General features: G+C 41.3%; 1 protein-coding gene across 5 annotated transcripts in view; it reads right to left on the bottom strand.

Annotated features, from left to right (window-relative positions):
* Positions 1-22,134, bottom strand: part of LNX2 (ligand of numb-protein X 2) — a 65,108-nt gene that overhangs the window by 33,505 nt on the left and 9,469 nt on the right. The window contains exon 1 of one of the 5 annotated variants that reach the window (XM_055701373.1): positions 8,709-8,798. The exons of 2 other annotated variants lie outside the window; for them this stretch is intronic. The gene's annotated coding sequence lies outside the window, so the exon portion shown is untranslated. Of the gene's footprint in view, positions 1-2,891; positions 3,171-6,292; positions 6,458-8,708; positions 8,799-22,134 lie in introns of those variants that run through there. 2 more of the 5 variants (XM_055701372.1, XM_005446460.4) reach the window with 2 other exon arrangements.

The raw sequence follows: 22,134 nt of genomic DNA on the forward strand, positions 1-22,134 counted from the left end.
TAATTTCTACTGTGTAGCTTAAACAAACTGCAGGGGAGAAACATCCACCTGTATTTCCACTTGATCCACGGCCACCGACTGCTGGCTGCTGCTTCTCATCCCAGAGGGCTCAAAATTGCTTCCTCCTGGCAGCACAAGAATGCCTCAGCATATCCCTTCCTTATCCCTCCACAGTGGGGAAAGGGAGGATATGGAAAGAAGTTGTAACAGCTACAGTGAAGGTTTCACATGACCCTAAACTCAGGCAGTCCTTTCCTGGTCAGTCAGATTTGTACTTGCAAGGCAATACGTAACATGTATCGATCAATAACTCCAAACAACAGTATGGTCATCACCCTGGATTTCAGGAATGGTTGGCTTAATTTTAAAATGCCACAGGATTTCTGAAGTCTGTTCTCCATGGCCATGGCACCTAAGTGCCAAAGCTAGCTAGGAAGGATCTCAGAATACCCAAATTCCGCTTCAAACATCAGGGCTATGAACAGGATCTCTTGGCAGCCAGGGGTGGATCAACACAAGCCCCAGGAGAGGGAAATGAGAGTGTTACATCCGTTGCTTAAAACCACATCATAACTGATCAAACATTAGTTCTTAGTTCCCAGTCCAGTATCCTTCACAGGAATTAGAGCATCAGGCTGATGATTCACAACTGTTTTCAAAGCAGACTTTAGCTCGAGTGGAAGAATAAAAGATAGCAAAAACTGTAATAAAAAACATTTTGAGAATAAATAGCTGGCGCACAGCACAAGAAGGGAAAAGTTATTCCACATCTTCCAGTAAGAGTGACCTAGCTCATTAGATACTATCTCTGTTTTAATATTAAAGCCATACAGCAAACAAGTGAAGCAGAACTAGAAACTTCTATTGACCATACAACATCCATATTAATTATACCGGTATCTGAGGGCTGCACTGTCTTCAAACACAAACCCCAATTCGACTCTAGTTCAAGTTTATGAGACAGTAATCTTGATAGACTCTTCCTCTTTTGAAAGCACAAACAACTGAAAGTGTTGTCAAAAAATGGAATCTGACAGCTCAAAGTCAGGAAAAAAAACCTATGAGAAATGGGCAGAGCACAGCAATTAGACTGGGACAGATTTCTGCTAATGCTGCAGCCACACTGTCACCGGATGCCAATTATCCAGTACACCTATTTTTGTGCCAAGGAACAACATTTTTTTCCATGTTTTTTTAAGTTGTTGAGCAGAATGATTGGAATTTTTACGTTCAAACAAAATAATACCGTGCCTGAACAGTGACTTTGTTCTGCTGAAACACAACCAGGCAACGCTGGGCTTGCAGTAACACCATCTCTCTGCAGATTAATTTTTTTGCCTCTGTGCTTGCCTTTTTGCTCCATCAAAGCAATGCCCGCAGAGCGAAGGTGGCAGCCCTACACCAGGTGCTGATGTGGCATCATTGCTGCAAATGCAATGGGGTTGCAGGTGATGGTTTTCCCCACCTCAGGAGTGTGGGTTTTTACATGCAGTATCGTAAAAAAGATATGCACACGTGCTTCCCTTGCTGGGTAGTTCTGGAGTATGGCATTTTTCCAGGCTGAAAAATCCCTCCCTAAATCTGGCGAACAAGGAGTGTTTGGGAAAATGAACAGGACCCTAAGCTGCGTTCGATATTTGTGGAGTGTCGTGTTTCCATGGCAACGGGGGGCTACAGGCTTTAATTACTGACATGACATTAAGGGCCCCCGCTGCACGGCATGTGCGAGACACGCTGCCAGGCGGGGGGAGCCGGCAGGAGCAATGCCTGCGCTGCCCCCTGCTCCGTGGCTGCCTGCAGAGGTCTGGGGGGTCTGAGCAACCATTGCACAAGGGAACAAAGAGATTTAAAGAAAGGGGAAACCAAGGAAGCAGAAGACCAACCAACCTTAGGAGTGGTGATGGATGGTGCCCGCCTCCCAAAACCAGTGCCTCAAACTTGGGATGCTCAACATCATAGGATGACAGAAGAAAAAATAAGGACACAGTGCCCAGAGATAAGTGGCCAGAAGGTTTTGCTGAAACATGCAAAGATCATCCTGCAGCCATTTTCTACGACACAAATGGAATGGCTTCTATTTTGGGACCAGGAGATTAAAATAGCTTTATACTTTAGTCAAATCAGTCTTGAATGAGACAGGGAAGATGAGGATTGCGACCCTACCGAGGTCTCTGCAACAAAATACCCATTCTTTATAGAAAATACAGAGCTACATCTGAAAGACCATCCCAGAATAAAAGAAAAGGAGACAAGAGTATGAATCCTTACTGAAGGTACATCTACACATCTACAGATTAAACTTGGCATATTCACACTGAACGAGGGGCACTGAGAAAGAAGGCAGCAAGACACACAAGCCAAGCTAGATGTGAGCCACCCAGGTTCAGATGTGGCCTGCACAAAGCCTGAACCCTACTGGAGGAGAAAGAACTTGAACTTGCACCCCCTCCGCTGCACGCACAGCAGCCACTGCTGCCCACCCTACCTGAAGCCTCGTTCACAGTTATTTGCCCTTCTCTGCCATCCTGTTTCACAAGAGAGGCAGGGGCCACCTTTCCAGTTTTCAATAAGATCCATTTTCTGTGGGTACATTCGATTTTCTGCTAAGTGGAAAGAGAAGGGCCTGTTTCTGTGGGCTAACCTTGCTTGGTGTCAAGAGGCCACCCCACCACAGGAACCGCAAACACAGGATGAGTGCCTGGGGGATCAACATGCTCACAAGTCTTTCAATAACCTAGCATGTTTGCAACTTTTAGTCTTAAGCATGCAAAAAAAACCTGCACAAAACCTCCATCAAGCTCCCAAATCCCTTCTGGGATTTCTGTAGCAGTAAAAAAAATAAATTATAAAAGCAGCAAAATGGAATGAAAGTGAAAATAACCCACACTCACCTGCCAGTAGACCCGAAGACAAACTTCCTTCTTAGTGCAGAGAATAATGAAAGCAGTATGTCATTAATGCTGTTGTAACAGGTAGAGTTTTATATCCAGTGGGAACAAACAAAAAAAAAGTACCCCAACAGTCAAAAACCCACGACAAAGAGACAATTAGCAAGGCTTTCTTATTACTGACGGAGCAGAGGAGAAAGGCAAGAAAGAGTAAAACATTTGTTTATCCACCATGGTTATTTTCTGCAGTGCAATCTGTCCACCAGCCCCTGCCATATGTGCCACCCTTTCCTGTTTGAAGAGATGAAGGCAGCAGAAAGCTGTCCATCAAGATGCTAAACCTTCTGGAAAGCCCTCCCCTGCGCACTTTGCCCTGAAACGTGTCTTTCATGGATGAACAGAAAACACTTAACTAGATTAAACGTAGCTCGTTCCTGGATATGCACAGAGAGAATTTGACTTGATTAATTCAAATTTTAAGGAGTTGAAGCGATTCAAAGAAATTAAAAGAAGGAAGTGGTGAGCTGTGTTCCCTTTTTCTGCTCTTCTGTATAACCAGCCCCCATCCCTACGGGTGTGCATGGAGAAAATTCAGGGAGACAACACTTGGATTAATCACAAAATGGCTTTGATGACAGACAGAAGCTGGGGGTGGAGGGGTAGAAAGAAGGATAAAAGAACTTTCTGGGTAGTCAAACTGCAGGACTAACTATTTTCAGGGAGAAACACCAGCCCCGTCTCTTCCTTCAGGCATGTGCCACCTTTCTTAACATGTTACAGCTGGTTTCATCCATCAACCACAAACCAAGTGATGGCGGAAAGCTATTTTGAAAGGTAAACTATGCTGTTACTAAGCAGTACTTTAGCTCAGCCACATCATGAAAAAAAACAAAGCTACCCCCTACCAAGCTAACAAAAAAGAACAATCTCTCTCTAAACAAGCATTTCTAAGATCTGTGTAAAATGGAGCCAAAAGGACACACTTCAGAGATGGCTCAGATAATCGATAAGCCACACACTGTCTGTGCTCTGCAGGAAAGCAGGCAGAGCCCTCTGTGGGAGCAAGTGCCCATCAGCTGTGAGGAACCCATGACAACCCATGGCCGGAGGAAGAAACCTGAAAGTATGGGAGAAAAGAGTGCAGAGGATGGTCTAGACAGAAGGTCTGTGGCGGCTTCAGCCTCCAGCCTCAGCCTGCCAAACAGCACCCTGGCAGCTCAGGTGCATCACTTGAAGAGCTAAGGCAATCCCCTAAACTGCCTTAGCTCTTCAAGCTGCTCGTTTTCTCCTTAATGAAAGAAAACAAATATCACCACATCAGGACTCTCAAAAAAAAGAAGAAACTAAAAGTCTTCTTAATGCCACAGTCAAAAGAGTGTTTAACTTGGGCTACCTACACGCAGGCCAAACCAGCCAGGAGACCTGACGTGGCCATGAGCAGGGATACTGCTCACAGAGGGACTGGTTCACCTGCAGAACTACCCCACTCGGCCTGCAGCCCAGTATGACCAGGCAGCAGGGAAAGCTGTGCTGGCTCCGGCCACCCCTTGGCAAACAGGTGACTCGTCCTGAATGCACTGCCATGCCTGAGCAGTCCCTACCTGTGCTAGGAATGATGTTAGGATGCAGTCCACGAGCTGTCACTTGAATTAACTCCACGACAGAAGCAAGTTCTTTGATTCTTAATGCTTCAGATTGATGCTTGTGCCTCTCCCTATTAACTCTGCTGAAGATATTTCACTTTGCTGCTGTACGTAACTTAGTTTCCACCTATTTTCTAGGGAGAGCTTTCCTTCTGATATGTGTAAAAAGGCTATTTTCAGAGCCAGCTGCCTGATCCAGCTTTGAGCACACAGGAATGCTAGAGCATGACCTGTCCTCATGCTCTTTTATATTTATTACCTTCATATTATTTTGTAGGACGCTTGTCAGAAAATAAGAATATTACGTTGAGATCTTCTGCTTATGCTCTCTATATGTACATATACCACACCTCAGACAGACATACCCTGCATACTACACAGATACTGAAAATAAATGGTTCCATGCATCATCAGAATTTACATAACAAGAACATGTTAGATCTAGAAGCTGTAGTCTTAAACATACAAATATCTTAAATAAAACCATTTGAATATTTTGTATGTAAACAGGTCTTTACATACACAGTAGACTAAGTACTTGATCTGGGGCCTTCCAGACAGGAATCAGAGAGGGAAGTGGACGTTGAGTTGACTATGTAAAGTCAAGTCTGGTTATACAAATTTGACAGAGAGAAAAAAATACAAAGAGAGCACTGCATTTGTTTTTAGTCCAACTATAGGAATCATATATTTTCCACTTCAGCCCTTGTAATTCTACAGCCATCAAGAAAGAGTGGAGAGAACATTTTTTGAATAAAAATAAACAATTAAAAAACCCAAACATTTTTCCTAAAACATTTATCTATCCCCTAACCATGTTTGCCAGCTGTTTATTTTAATTACCTTTCCTATTAGCCTGGCTGACTGCATGTTAAATATATATGCAAATACATACACACACACACACACACACACATATATATATATTAAAAAAATAGAATATGAGCACCTATTGGATAGGGAGGCTTTTACAGTGCAGTTATCTATCTGCCTGAGGTGCAAAATTTGGCTGCTACAGTAGTGTCCCCTGAACCCTGTTAGAGCTCTCAGAAACTCCTTCAGTAGGAGCACTGTTCAAAAACAGTCCTTTAAGATTCAAGTGAAAATGTTAGCAAAGACACATAGTAACACACGGTAAGCCAACAGGTCCTGGTATGTATTCTTAAATGAGCGACAGGAGCTAAATATTAAGCAGCAATCTTCTGCCTCCCCCTTGCAGAATGAATAATGTGGAGGAGTGAGCGCCAAACTGCTGTTACAGCACTTCTGGCCACTTTCCTCGGTAGTCTCATTCTCTTTGTTTAAAAAAATAGAGTTGTAAACAACAGCACACAAATGAAAATCATCACCTTTAAGTGAGCAGTACAAATTAAAATAAAATCAAAGAATAAAAAAAAAGACACTAAAGACACGTAAGTGGTAGCACCTATGTAAAACACCAAACTGGTAGCCATATGCAGAAATCATACGTAACAGATATATTAACTATAAAGAAATAAACTAGAATAAAATTATCCCATAAAAGTACAAGAGGGTTAAGTGCTCAGAGAAGGCTACTAGTCCTACAAGCAAACAGGAGGAAGGGTCAGGAGACGTTTGCTGCAGTGGGGAGGCATCAGGGCTCCAACTGCTACACTCGTCTAGTGAACAAAAGCTGAGTCGTTAAAAAACCAAAGGCCTAGAATTATGAAAGAAAAATGCAGTTCAGTTCTCAGATACTTAATAATGAATTTGCAAAACATATAGAAGACATTTACTCACATCAGTAGGGAATTCTGGTTCACCACATTTTGGGAAGAGAGTGGGAAAGGAGCGATGCGCTGAAGAGCCCCGCCAGGTAGGACATCCAGATTCCTAACTTCAGGCACCACTTTTCTGTATCCGTGGTCAAAATGGTTCCAGCAGTAGAGGCTGACAGAAGCATGCTACATTGGGAAGGAGCCAAACTTCTCCTCCTCCTCCTCCTCCCCCTCCCTGTCCAATCTCTTCTCAGCATGCTGAAATTTTGCATTTGAGATTCTGTGGGGGATGATACAATTTTCATTTCCTCATTTATTCTATGTATTCAACCCTTAAGAGCTACCTCTTAAAATATCAGTCTTGCTTTGAAGGCTACTACTTCATTTAGCAGTGCTTTTGGAAAAAGGTCTTTAAGAGGCAGACGATTCAGCCTCCAGAGTATCCGTCTTCTTTGCACTCCCTAACCACAATGCTCATTTTCCCAAACCAAGCACTTCTCAACAAGTTAGGTTAGGTTCACAGAGATAAAAAATTGAAACTCTCATTTATTTCCATACCTGTTTTTTTTTACTCCCAACCCATGCTAAATGCTTTCACATGTTTTATGCCAGATACTTATTTTTAAAGTTTATAAACTTTTTTATTATTGCTATATTGTCCAAGAGCCAGAAACCATCACAGACAATGCTCCTACTGCACTGGGAGCTGTGCAAATGAGCCCAAAAGATTATGCTGTCTCTGAGATAAAGACTCACATTCCTATGAGATAGGCCTCTTTTTCATAAATAGGGAGCAGTGCTGCACACCAAGACGATGAGACCCCAGAAGTGCTACGCAAGGTCCAGTGCTGCTGTAGACACCTGCCTACCTCTCGTACAGAATAACAGCAGCAGCAGCTGTGTTGTTAAGGCCAGGTGAGCTAAATGCAATGCACTAGCATGCAATGGATTATTTGGAAATAACGTACTTCCAAGTTTCTCTGCCCCTATCAGCAACAACTGGGATTCAAGGAATTAAGTCAGAAATTCACTTACAAACTGCCAGTTCATAAAAACCAGATCTTGTAAGAAATTACTCAAACTTACTATCACGTTCAGAGCAGCCCAGCAGCTGACAGGAACAGGGTCTAATGGGTCAAAGAAACTATGCAACAAGTCATCTTCACCTGGCAGCATCACTAAAAAGCTAAGGAATACCCAGAAAACGAATGCACAGTTTATCCTGAAAAGGGTCTCTTCTGCATCAAGCTTGTAATACAGAGAAGTCAGACGGAACAGCCCACCCCCTCCCCACCCCCATCCCCCCAAAAAAAAGTCAGCTCTACAGCTGTCAGCTTCTAGCTAGACACAGACATTTGAGTCAGAAAATCAATGTTTCAAAATTCTGTAAGGACCTGTTCAATATTGCAATAAAAAACAATCTTGATTTTCACTGGTTTTGAGAGTTAAAAAGCTAGTAATTCCAATTTAATGAACCAAGAGGTGGGCAAACAGGGTAATTAAAAGCCTTCATCCTGTCCTTTCTGTGTGCAATCTGAAAACCAGAGGTGCAGTCAAGAACATGATGAGATTTTCAAAGGAGACATCTTACTTTAACAGCAGCAGACTCAACTACAAGCAACACTGTCTCTTACTATCAGTCATATGGGATGAGAACACAGAAACAACAAATAAAATCTCAGGCAACTAGTCTGCCTCCATGGATTGAGTGAACGTAAACAAAACATACAGGGGAAAGGAAAGAGTCCTGAAAAGGCCATCCTAGCTGGACAATTTTAAGATGTAAAAGGTAAAATCTTTCACAGAGCCAAGAAGTTACACTAGAAAGCTGCTGCAGTATTATAGCATACTTTGGCTAAAAGGAGTAATTTGCATACATTTCCCTTTATAAACTTCAGAACTGGAAATATATGAACTCGAATTTACTGTTTGTCTATACAGACCAGTTTAACTGAACATGAAGTTTCAATAAGGTTAAATTCTGAACTGATACTTACTTTGTTAAAGCATGCTGTGTTGCTTTAGCTTCAGCCAATCCCTACTTCTAAGTGGAAATAAATATAAAGCCAGAGGAGTTTACAAAGTGTCTTGAGTTTTTTTCACTAACTAAATGAAAATAAATCACTGGACTTTTCCCATATGCCATAAAAGATGGATTTTTTTTTTTTTCTTTGTATGCTGGATTTGGAGAACACCACATCTGTGGGACTCCAGCTTGCTGGAGACCCATGTTCTCCACTGCCCTCCTGGCTCCCTTCAAACTCATCAATGTAACCAAGCGGATGCTTTGGCTCAGAGATTCCTATTTAGCTGCCAACTGGAGGTCAAAGCATGCAATGAACTATCCATAAAACCTTGTCCCAAATATTACACAGTAAACACTGATACACAGCATGCTTAGAATAAGAAAATACACAAATAAAACCACTGAACCTCACCAGCCATTTCAAATCTTCAAAGATCTTCCAACAGCCAGACCCGACATCTCACTTGCTCTCCTGTTTTTCTCTCTCCCTCCTTCCCCTCCCCAAATCCTGGAAAAACAGTGGAACAAATTATTCTTCTGGGACAAAAAATTCTACCTGAAAACCTTACATACAGTTATTTCAAAATACCTACACACTAGAGCTCTTAATTTTTATTTTTCTAACAAGAAGTCCTGAAAGCAAATAGATTTAGTAAAAAGAAGGAACAAACACATGAATGACCTGTTTCACGTTCTGCTTTTCAGAAGTCTATCATCCCTTTTTGGTTTTAAAAAAGTCTTAACCAGAGGACTTGTGTTACTTAAAGTCTGCATGCACGGCACAATGCCCAATGAAATGAGACACCTTTTTTGCAAGGTAGTTATAACGTCTACCTGGAAGTTTACCAGGGTTTCTAGGATGCCTGTTGGAAAACCTTATGCATAACTGTACAACTATTACTACATACGTATCCTAGGAGACCAAAGAGCTTTCACATTTAAGAGCTTATTTCCCAGCCACACTCTCGATACACATCTCATGCATTTATAAATAATACAAATAGCCAGGAGAAAGGAGGACATTGGTTTAACTTCAGCCAGAACGTACACTGACCTCTGCTTACATCAGCATAAATGTTTCATTTTATTTCACTTCTCCTTCTTTCTCACCTTCGGACTATAAAGATGTCAGAAATCTCACATGATTCATTAAATGTGTTTTTAAACTTGAATTTTACAATGGAGCAAAGCTAAAGTTTTTTAATCTTTAAAAATTCATATACATACATGCATGCATATCACCAGAAAGAGCCTTTGTATTCATGCAGGTGAAAATTTAGATTCCTGACCACATTTTGCAAAGCATCAACCTGTTAAATACAACGTATCAGAGAACAATATAATTTAGGAAGAAGCCTCAGAAAGAGAAATGCAAAAAACCAAATTAAACAAAAATCACAAACCAGCTAATTCAAGAGAGACTCACTTTATACTTCAGGTTAGAATAGCCTATACATTTGGAACAAGCCAAATCAAAAGCATTCCCCTCATTTCTTGTTTGTAATTCTTGTCACAGGGTCTAACCTGCAATTAAGCGCTCGGCACCCAGCTTCTGAAAAAGAGCATCTTTAAAATGCCGAGTGGAGCCCCAGAAACACCCAGGTACGATTCCTCAGCAGCTGGCACTGAGAATCTGTTACAAAACCTCCAACACAGAGCATGACAGTGCCTTCCCTTCATCACCTTTTTAGTCTACATTTCTTACCCTTCCATCCCAGTGGAGGCGAGGAGGGAGCACAGCATACCTGCCCAACATAAAGGAAAAGAAGAATATACTGTTGTTCTCCTGGAGGAGGGGGTATCACATGACAAGAGGGAACTTCAAGGGAAAAGGTTGTCGGCATGCTGGTAAACACAAATTAATTCACCGGTGGGTAATTAAAACAGGACCAGCCCCTCCTATAACCACTAAGCAGCTCTCGGGGTTTGATTTACTTAAAGCAGTAAATTCATCTAATCACCTAATCTCACACGAATACGAGTGAAGCCCTGATAGCTGTGACTCAGTAAATACTAACCAGAGCAGAAGCCAGCGTAAAAGATCTGCAGGCGCTCTCTTACACTGTGTCCTTTTCACATCCTAAACCTAACATTAAAATTAACCACAGGCTAAAATGTCGCCAGCTATTTCTCATGTATGCATAATGAAACGGTGCTACTACATCTAGTGAATCACAGTTTTGTAAGCACACCCGGCGAGCATGTGCAGGTATCACACGCACAGGAAAACTTAAAATAGCTCCATGTATACAGTGGCTTTACAACACATACAGGACATTTCAAGTCTCCGTCATGCTCTACACGTGCTATAAGTATTATGTAAAGCAACACCATGTTTGCAAGAAAAGCAACAAATTTGATTATACAACATTATTTTTCTTTCCTCCTCTCCTCTATTTAAGAAAATTCTGCTTTAAAAAAAAATTAAAATGAAATGTTGAAACTGTTCTCAAAACTGTACATACTTTCTAAGAGTCTCAATTTCTGTATAGTTTTATAATTCAGTACCTCACTACTAGAGGTATTCAGCGCAGAAAGTCAGTTTTACATCCTGAAATTACTCTGCTTTTGTAAACATAAAAAAAGAAGAAAAAAAAATATTCTGTTTTTCTTTCAAATTAATTGACTTCCTGGTTTTTTGAATACTAGATACAGACTGGACTTCAATAACTCCACTTTCATGTGGAATATTTAAGTATTACTTTTCCATTATACTGGACATAATACAAATGACACGCTGGAGAGTCTACAGCCAGCTAAATGTGACAGCCATCGTATCCCTCAAGCCACCATCCTCTCCCTTCACATCCATGAAGTGGATGAAAGGCTGGCCAGGCTGGATGGGGCTTTAAGCAACCTGGCCTAGTGGCAAATGTACCTGCCCATGGCAGGGGGGTTAGGACTAGATGATCTTTAAGGTCCCTTCCAACCCAAACCATTCTATAAAAAAACCCTAAACCTACAACCATCACCACAAATCAGCACTGACAAGTATTCTCCAGCATCGAAGGGCTCAGCTTGAAGTCCCAGGGAAAGCTTCAGAAGACTTCAGGGTGGTCTTTATACCACCCTCCACTTGCGAAAACACGACTGCAAAGTAAATTACCCATCTGAAAAAGTACCAAACCTGGTAGGTTTTTTTCACTCCTCTTGGCTTGCCATGGTCTTAAACAAATAGGCTTGGATAAACAGCGCAATGAAGAGGACTGATACCCTTCTGGTTCACAGGAGAGCTGCATGGCCTAGAGGAGACATCACCCCTGGTGGGGCCACCAGAGCAGTTAAATAAATTCTCTGATCAGGAGCAAGGCCTGTGCTGTTCCTTCCTGTGAGGAAAAAGCTGCAATGCTATTTCAAAGACCTAGATTGCGCTATGGATACTTTTGACGTCTGCTGTAGACATTTCCAATGGCACTACAATGACAATGCCAATTACATTTATGCTAGGTGAGAGCCATTTTCTTTGGGTTTGAGCATTTGCCTGTAATACACCATTTCATCAGGAGAATCAATATAAACCAATCCTGGCTACAGTGTTAACACACCAGTACAACACCTACACGGGCTTCCTTTAGCACCCAAGTGTCATTAATTAAAATAAAGTCATGGCTGGAAATGGCACTTGCTAAGGTAACAAGATTTTTAACATGGGGATCTTAGCTGTACTGTGAAACAGCATGGTGAAACACCACAGAGCAAAGGAAGGGGGAAAGGCTGAGCGAGCTGGGCAGCCTGTGTAGCCTGGAGAAGAGAAGACTGAGAGAGGACCTTATCAGTATTTACCAATATCTTGAAGGTGAGTGTCAGGAGGATGGGGCCAGGCTCTTTTCGGTAGTGCCCAGTGACAAGACAAGGGGCAACGGGCACAAACTGCAAAACGGAAAGTTCCATGTGAATACGAGGAAGAATTCTTTACTTTGAGGGTGACAGAGCACTGGAACAGGCTGTGGAGTCTCCTTCTCTGGAGACATTAAAACTCACCTAGATGTGACTCTGTGCAAACTGCTCTAGGAGAACCTGCTTTAGTAGGTGGTTGGACTGCATGATCTCCAGAGGTCCCTTCCAACCCTGACCATTCTGTAATTCTGTGAAAAACAGAGCCCCTCACCTTGCCCCACAAAAGCAGCCCCGCAGCCCACCCCTGCTGCTGCAAGGTTCCCTCTGAATTTGAATCCCAAAACACTAGCACTGCTGTCACTACCGATGAAGGCAGAGGACAGCCAGGAGCTGCCAACAACAGGCTGAACCAAAATTCTGAGTCTGAGCCCCAAAACTGTCTTCAGGAAGCATGTTCTCCTCCTGAGTGATGAACCTATTCCCTCCATGGAACTGAAGTTTAATGCACAGACTCCGCACTTTTAGCTGTACTTTGCAGCAGGAAAATCAAGATTTTAAGACGATTTCAACTAAGTGTGCCACAGAACTGCAATGAGCAGCTGAATAATAACATTTTATTGGAAAGAAAGAAAAACCCACCACAAAACCCCATAATATACTAACCTCAAGAAAAAAACCACACATATTTCTGAAGAAAGTGGTAAACAACTTTTACCCTCATTAAGAAGTTGAGAAATATGCACACCACCACTAAAATATAATTAATACAGAGTCTTCAGAAGAGTCCAAAGGAGCAATTTAATTAACCACCTGCTGATTTCATAAATGACAAGAACACACAAAGGTAATGGCACCTTATAATTGAAAATGTCCTGTTTATTTAGCTGAGCAATTGTACTGTTCTATGTCATGCATTAATATGAGGAAATGCATTTTGAACTCATGACATTTTTAACTTTGTAAGGTCTGACAGAACAACATACTGCCCGTGATACAGTCACCGTATACTCCATTAATTCAGTGCTTTTACCTAAGAACCTGAAAGTCACTGACAACCATAAAGGTCTTAACCTTTATGAACTCTTGATGGGCTTTTTCCATGCCCTTTTCAAAAATGCAGATGAGCTGGGAGGAAAGAACCCGATTTTATTGGTATCCCACTTCAAACTAACTACCACCTCATGTAGGGCCTTAGTTTATATCTGTGGTTTTCCCACTTTTCATACAAAGGGATCCTCTGTAAGCTCCATGAAATATATCTGTTGACAACTTTGTAAACTCATTTTGCAATTTCTCACACTTTTCCTTCAGCTGGGAAAAAGCTTCCTTTCAGCTACTACATCCTTTATTAAAACTGAAGAGAAGCAGCTTTTACTAAGGTAGGAAAACAAGGTAACAAAATATGTGAAAGGCTCTTCCTCATCATTTCCATTGGACTTTTCAGAGATAAAGCTCAACTGAATTAATATTCCTTCTTGCTTTCACAAAACTGAAAATGCCTTTGTGCTGCCACATTACAACCATCAAAGTCTATTTGACTGAACACGAAACAGAGCAACATCTGAATTTATGAGCTGTCCATCTCCTTATCCAATGGACACACGAGGAACATTCACTTATACCTGCTTTGGGACATACATAATTTAAAGTAACAGACTGAGGAGATTCTTCAGGCATAGCAGTCTCCACCGGAAACTTGATCGCCAGACTCCAAGACTTTCCCTACAGCATTCAACAACATATCGTAAAATCAGTAGTTCGACACTGCAGCAGCAGCAGCATGCAAGCATAGATGCAGCTGCCTCATACATCGGTCTCAGTATCTCTAGTCCCACTTGTCCCCCCTATCAGCAGCCCTGGGATGACATCCATGACTTTACGTAGCATTGCCTTCCCCCTACCTGCTACAAGAAAAACATTCAATAGAAATGGTGCCATTAAATGCTGATCCCAACAGCATCACTGTGTAATGTTATCTAGTTAAAGCAATTAGCTTGCGTGTACACATTAGATACACATTCCTGCAATTTTGCATCCAACAGTGAAATCTTTATTTATTGGTATTAGCTAGTCATGTTTACTGTTCCTGAGGGTTTCCCATCCATAAATGTTTATGATATTTACTCAGTCTGTAGCAAACCATTACTAGGCCTACCTAGCTGTATTAGCCGCCTGTCAGTGATGCCACCAGATGTGTAAACATCTCTCTAAACTGATGAAAACTCCAATTATTTTATGCACCATGGTTTATTTACCAACTAGATGAGGAAAGAAGGGTTCTTGAATAAATACCATAAAGCACCCTCTAATAATTTTTGTAACTTTTGTTTTAAATCTTTCCCCGTATCATGTGTTAACTCTTTAAGAGCACTCACATTGGACATCGGCAGGTCCCAGGTACCACCTGTGAACACCGCCTCCGGGCTCCTTGTTAGCACGCCCTCAGGTATCCTTCCTCAGAGGACTCTTATGCAGGCGACTCTCACTGCAGGACCGAACACTGAGCTGTTTTCCAATGGTTAATCATGATGACTGCCGCATGTTTCCGGGATCCACTCAGCTGTGAAAATGGTTTAGATTTTCTGCTTCTAAATGTTATAGAAAATATATTGCTTAAATTGTAATGTATCAGTCAACTGCCCGAAGCTTCCAAAACAATCTGGACTGCTCAATATTGCTGATTTGTTTCTAACAGTTACTATTGCAATAAACTATCAGAAACACTCCCAGAATCACAGAACCATCAGGGTTGGAAGGGACCTCTGGAGATCATCTAGTCCAACCCCCCTGCTAAAGCAGGTTCTCCTAAAGTAGGTTGCACGGAGTCACATCTAGGTGAGTTTTCAATGTCTCCAGAGAAGGAGAGTCCACAGCCTCTCTGGGCAGCCTCTTCCAGTGCTCTGTCACCCTTAAAGTAAAGAAGTTCTTCCTCGTATTCAAATGGAACCTCCTGCGTTGCAGTTTGTGCCCGTTGCTCCTTGTCCTGTCACTGGGCACCACTGAAAAGAGCCTGGCCCCATCCTCCTGACACTTGCACCCTCAAGATATTGGTAAATACTGATAAGGTCCCCTCTCAGTCTTCTCTTCTCCAGGCTACACAGACCCAGCTTTCCCAGTCTTTCCCCATCAGGCAGATGCTCCAGTCCCTTCATCATCTCTGTAGCCCTCCAATGGGCCCTCTCCAGGAGTTCCCTGTCTCTCTTGAATTAGGGGACCCAGAAATGGACACAGCATTCCAGATGCTCGCCCTCTTCCATGCCACTAAGGTATTTTGAAAGTAAATGATACTGCCTTTTTGAAAGAGCTCCGTTTACCCACCATACTCCTCCCTAACAACTGCACTCAAGGTTTCTCATGTGTTCTTACCTGCAGTAAGAGCACACCCATAGAACACAGATTTCATGTGCTAGGTTAACTAGGTACAAGGATTAGAAAAGAGGCTGACCACTGCTAGAGAAAGGCTTAATCATACAAATTATTTGTCACAAGTTTCACATCCCGCTGCTGAAAGCTCTCAAAGATAAACGGTGTTTGTGTAACCCACCAGAAATCATCTGGGATGCGGAACAGGGGAAAGGAACAGAGAGTCCTCAGCAGCACAGGAGAGCTCTGATTTTTTCACAAAATATCAGACCTTGCCATTGAAGAGAGTGGAAATACCAATCTTGAAGGTGCCTTCCTCAAAACCTGCCTGTAGGAACTCCTGTGCTCCTCAAGTTTGTTTCTTTTCGAGTGAGTTAAATGCTGCCTATTTTCCCCTACTGCTAGCCCGGTTATTTTTTTCCTTTATAACACCATTCTCCCAAGTTTTCTGCTACACAAGTCTGAAGAGCCAGAGATGTGGTGGTCTGCAGCTTGTTTATGAAACCGGCCCTTACTGTCCCCCCGTGCATCCTGGAGGGGCAGGCAGCAGCTGGACACCCTCCCTCCTTCTTCTACGGAGATGCAAGATGGATGCAAGCAGATAGGTTATTAAGTGATCAAAATACATACAGAGAAGTAATTCACTTTAAATATTTCACAGGGATGTAATTAGTTTATTAATTGCATCTTCTAGATTAATTTCTGCTTCCATTAGGTCGTGGCACAGTGAAGTGATTTAAATCAAAGGATTTAATAGCACTTTGAATTAGTTTAATAATGCTAAAGCTTACTGGATATATTCAAGTATTTACCTCACAAGAGCTACCTTTTTCACTGTTTTATAAAATTAGTTTAAAATCAGATGTATTTTGTTACCATTCCTGGTAGAGAACTGTATTTAAATTTTATGAGAATAATGGAAATAACTAATACCATTTCATGTTTAAATACAACTTAAAACTTTAAACTTAGAAGTATTTATTTAAGCAAATTATACTGCTTATCACTAGGAAAATTAGATTCTTTCAGTGCAGTAATACTGCTTTTTTGCCTTCCTGCCCTCACTGCCACCAAAGAAGGCTTATGTTTGATTTCCTTTCCATTCACTGGTATTTCACCGCAGAACATAATTTTGGAAGTGGCAGAGCCTTGCCTGGAGCTGGAGTTACTGCCACCAAAAATCTCCTCCTTACAAAATTTCCTTTGCATTCTAAAAATTAGGATCAATAGAAAATAAAGTACAGTCAAAAGTGATTTTCAGGTTTCTCTGCACATTAGCAGCTAACTACCTCAACACTGATGATGTTTCTGCACAGGACTTGCTTTCATACAGCCCACTCAGACTCTTAACTTAGCAGCTCAAAGGACATTTGTTATCTTTTAGCAAATACCTACTGCTATTTGCATTTCACAGGCTTTCCCATAGCTTCTGGTTGTAAGAGCAACCTTCAGGGTGGCTTCCACTAGCACTATCTCATTTCACATTTCAACAGACCAGGAGAAGACAGATGCTCAGTTTTCCAGGCTCAGCTGAGGTAACTTCTAGCTCACAAAACCAGAACTTCTTATGCCATCTCCCTATATGTCTACGAGCATCGCAGCTAGAGGGTTATTTTTAAATTGTCCTATGTATGTGTGTTACCTGTTTTAATGAAATAAAAAATATGAGAAAAGTATTCAAACAAAATATGCAGATTACCTGCTGTAAAACTAACCTGGCAAACAACCTTAGAATTCCCTAAGGGCACCAAATGTCCTTAAGCTAAATTCTCTGAATTGAGAGGAATCCACTCTACTGCTACATAATTTCTTGTAGAAGAATTACATATTAGGAGTTGAGAATAAATTTAGTTCTTTCCACGCCAGGGCCCACATTCGCTTTGTGGCTTTATAAACTCCAGAATTGCTAAATACACGCAAGCCTCATATAAATAAATAATAAAGCACCGAGAAAATTTTTCTTCCAGAATTGCTTTGCAGTCTAACTAGAATGATACTTCTCCTTCACTGCAATATTATGTTGTGGTACTAACTCAAAAGTTCAAACCATTTTCATTTCTTTATTACCAGTAGCAATCTAGGAAATCCTGCCATCAATAGTAAATCTACATGAAGTCGTACTCCTCTGGTACATTTTGTGCATAGCAATCAGTTCGTAACACGATCTTGTGTTGTTTAAAATTCAGTTTATTCTTCAATTACTCTGCTAGCCGGCTCTAATTTATTATATTTTCTGGTACATTTGATTTTGGATATTATGACATCCTGGCTCATGCCATTAGAGAGGAAACATAAAATGGTGAGGATGTCTAGGGACAGCTGAAAGTAAGATAGCAACAGCCTGGAAAATTAACAATATCACTGTCTCTGTGCTCAGCTAGACCTCTCCTGCATTAGTGCTAAAAAAATTTGGCAGTATTTCTCCAATGTAGAGCTGACATCCAGGAATAGCATCAGAAGCACCATAAAACCTCAGCTAGTGCAGCGGGCAGCTCAGGTGGTTGGGAGGGGGACGGCAGCCTCTGAGCCCACCGGGGAAGCTGAGCTGCAGAAGAAAAACACTGGCCCTGCTGCTGCTTGGAGCCCACCAAAGAAACCAACACAGTGCTAAATGCCACCGATACTATATACATTGTTTCTTACTTTTTAGCCTTGCAGTGTCTCAGTCCTAGCTACCATTTCTTTCTCCCAGCACCCAAGGTGACATGAGAGGCAGCAGCCAGAAGCCTTCTCAAAGCATCTTTCTTGAGAACCCCAGCAGAAGGGAGGGCTTCACACCCCCCCTCCAGCTTGGCAACCCGACTGCATTAACCTTCAGGGCACACTGCCAGCCCCACCTGCTTACTCAGGCTTTTGCCAGCAAGGGAAGCTCTCACCGCACTGATTTGTCCTTTGAAGACACATCCTCTATTACTTCTTACTTCCCGCTCTTACATTTGGTGTCCGAGCTCCTGCATCCAGAGGATGGATGGGCAGTCCTGACGGGGGAACATCAGGCTCCTGTATTCACATCTGACTTTTTTCCCTACAACTGATTCTGACAACTTCCAACATGAAACATCCTCATGTGCCTGCACAGCTTGCCCTGTCCCAAGAAATTCCACGTTGGGTTTTGAAAAAAAATTGTATTTCACTACTTTTGTCTGTTCTTCAGAAAGCTTGAAGACAGCTTGCCCAAACAACACCCAGGAGCGAACACTCTGCAAGGAAATCCAGGCAGCTGGACCCACGAGAGGCTGCCAGCATTGGAAAGAACTTGCGGTGGGGGAAACCTGGCTGGACCCAAATCCTCACTGATCATTTTTGACTCCAGAAAAAAAAAAAAAACCAAGCCACTACCTTTCCCCTATAAAGTCTTATCCTGTCTCTAAGCAGTCTTGCAGCTCAGGCAGTACTGCCAGCTCCTTCTAAACCTCATAAGCAGTAAGCATTTTACTAATGATGCAGTTGCTGCAACTGTTGCAGTCATTTAAAAAGACAATGTCAAAAATTACATGTAGCAACATTAAAACACCATGATTCAGGTTGCAAGATAATTTACAAAATTAAGAAATGCCACTTCTTAGCTTACCCACTACCTTTCAGGTTTCCCCACTCCTCCTGAACCTGTGCTGTAGCCCAGTTTGTTTCTCTGTTCAGAACTTTTTTCCCTAGCAGCCCAATCCCAAGCAAAGGATGGACACAAAGGGGAGTACAACATAAGGGATGCGTAAGTATTTCCAACATTAGGTTGCTTGATTTTACACTTTACAAACCCCACTGAAATAAAGTTATTGGTGCATGAGAAATACAGAGTACAATTTTAGCTTGTGAAGTCTGACAGAGTCAGAACAAATCAGATCAGACCACACTTAGATGGGATGGAGAATTGGGATGGAGGGGCTCTTTCGTCCTGTTAAGTGCTATCCCATACCCCAGTGTAATGAAACGTCAACACGGTGATGAGACAAAATTGCTCCTCTCATTTTGGCGTATGGGTACCAAGAAAACATATTGACCAAGTTCTTTAAAAGCACACGACAACTTCAGCTCCAACCATTTTCTCTTTCCAGTCCCATATACTCTTAAGTAACTTTTCCATGCTTATGCTGCAAATCAATGCCCGCGCTCCAGTGTCTCCCTGCACCTGCTCCCATTACCCTATGTTTGAAACAGCCAAGAATCGAGACCAGAGACTCGATTTCACTTCGCAGCATGCAGAGAATAATTATCAATAATTGATTTCGGTCAACTTCACCTGGGGCACTGCCTCAGGCATGCAATGGAGACTTACAGTACGTACCAAGAAAAGGAGGATTTGTAAATAAAATGATTTGATAATCTGAAAAAAACCCTCAGTAAACAAAGGAATTTTACAGATAATTGTATTAAAGATTAGAGCTGTTTTAAAACAATGCAGAATGTATTCAAGAATATCTGGGAAGAAAGGTGGTAGTTTTAAAAGCAAAACCTTGGGGGAAAATATTTTCCCCCCTCAAACAGAGAACAGTAATTCACTTTATTAAATCCTAATCCTCTTCAATTCATGTTAAAGCAGAGCATTTTTTCCAATAAAGAGTTTTATCAATCTATTTAAATGCAATTTTATACACAATTAAATATGTCAATAGATTTTAAACCAGTTTTAATATCTGATTAATGATTGGTTATTCCATCTTTTTTATTGCTTCCATTTTATTTCATATTTGAGAAGCAGGCTAATTTTACGTCAGAAAACTGAGTAAGTTTATTATTAAACAAGGTTAGAACTTACCCTCTGGATCACTCTGGATTGCAAAAGCAATCTCATGTCTGTCTTTTTGTATGTACCTACTCATCAGCTGGAAAATTAAGAATAACAACTCCTTCTATCTTAGTAAATGAGTGATGGAAAAATAATAACATGTTTTCCAAATTTTAGTTGTGACAATTTACATGAAAATCCTCCCAATACAACTCAAATTGTTCATGACATTTTCTATAATCAATAATATTTAGACAGATCTTGTATTTAAAAAATGCACTGTTGAAGCTCCTCACTGCTCTAACTGCTGACTGTACCAGAAAAATAAAGTTACTCCACAATTAAGAAGTAAAAGCAAAAACTACAGAACTGAACAATAATTAAGTTGGTAAAAACATACTGGGTCTGGTTTCTATAATGTCTTTACCTACTGTATTTCAGCTTTGTTCTTCCATAAAATATGCTTAACGTTAGAATTAAATCTAGAAGGAATTATAAGTTAAGATCTGGAAAGAAAGAAAGAAAAGAGAAAAAAAAATGTGTTGAGAGAAAAGAATAAGTACAGGGTTTGGTTTTTTCCTTTTTATACCACTTTATTTATATATAGAAATTAATTTTATATATATATACACATATATGTAAAATAAGTTCAACGACAAGTAGAATGCTAACCAGATTTGTATCAGCAGGAACTGAGCCCTTGCAAAGCAATCCCATAAGGGATGCCTTGCTGTAACCACATCATCATAGCTGTGGTGAATTCAGCAATTTCCTCAGGAGCAGAAGCAGGCAGGTCTCTCATGCCCACAAAGGACCCTGTGGGGTCACCATTGCAGACTCAATTGAACAGTCAAGCTGTAGGGATGGCTAAGTAGGCCTCAGCATGTGATACATCATCTGAAAAATAGTATATACAGGGTAGCAACTGCTCCTAATGCATACGGTATATTGCAGCGAAGCCCCTTCTCTCCTGCCTTTCAACTGAAAACCTGCTTAACAGGCTTTCAGGTATACATGGCTTCACCTACATCAACACTTTAGAACAAACCATCTTTATCCTCCAAGCCTGAAAAAAATTGCAGCAAATGCTGACATTACTATATGAAGTAAGTTGCCTTCACTAAACTTGAGACTTTAACTTAAAGACAAACGATACCTGTTCTGAAACCCGTATGGTTCTGATTATTTGTAGGAGGTAACACATCAAGCTGTACCCAAAAGTTCTTCATCAAATATCTTCTGCTTCATAATAGCATTACAACTTCCCAGCTCCACAGCTTTTCAAACTTTTCAAAGTATTTCTTAGGAAAGCATTACACTTCCACAGCATTTCTCAAGTCAATGGCACACATCCCTTACTGCAGAAGAAAGAACTGTAACAGTTTCATTTCACACTCCAGTAACCCAAAATTCTGCATTACCGCTCACTTTAGTGTTAATTTTCCCATAGATTCTCTTTTTCTGCTTACATGGCAAGACAGCTCAGGTCAAGTGCACAGACAAGCTGTGCTGCTGATTCTCCTTTTTACCACCACAAAATCACCTTCACTTTTGCTTCACCAGAAAGTTATTTTCCCTGCAGAAAGCAGGAGAACCACAGTCAATAGATAAGTCAGCAGCTATCAGTCAAAATGGATTTCCAAGCGGGAAAAAAACCTTCCAAAAACTAAAACTACAAGTATTATTTATGCAAGATCATGCCCACACTGTATAAATACACCACGACAGGTATATTTGCTGCTGTACATGCAGTGAAGCCTAATTCAGCTTGTGTCACTTCCAGCTATAGACACACACGTATCAGCAGCTATAGAGTATAAAACTATCAGCGCTGAACAGACATGCTGAGCTATCCCCCAGGTAACAGGAATGAAGAGCGGTTATTTCACTAGACAGGGTAGGCAGATACCCTTTT

The sequence above is a fragment of the Falco cherrug genome, chromosome 2 (assembly GCF_023634085.1).
Source record: "Falco cherrug isolate bFalChe1 chromosome 2, bFalChe1.pri, whole genome shotgun sequence".
Lineage (NCBI taxonomy): Eukaryota > Metazoa > Chordata > Aves > Falconiformes > Falconidae > Falco > Falco cherrug.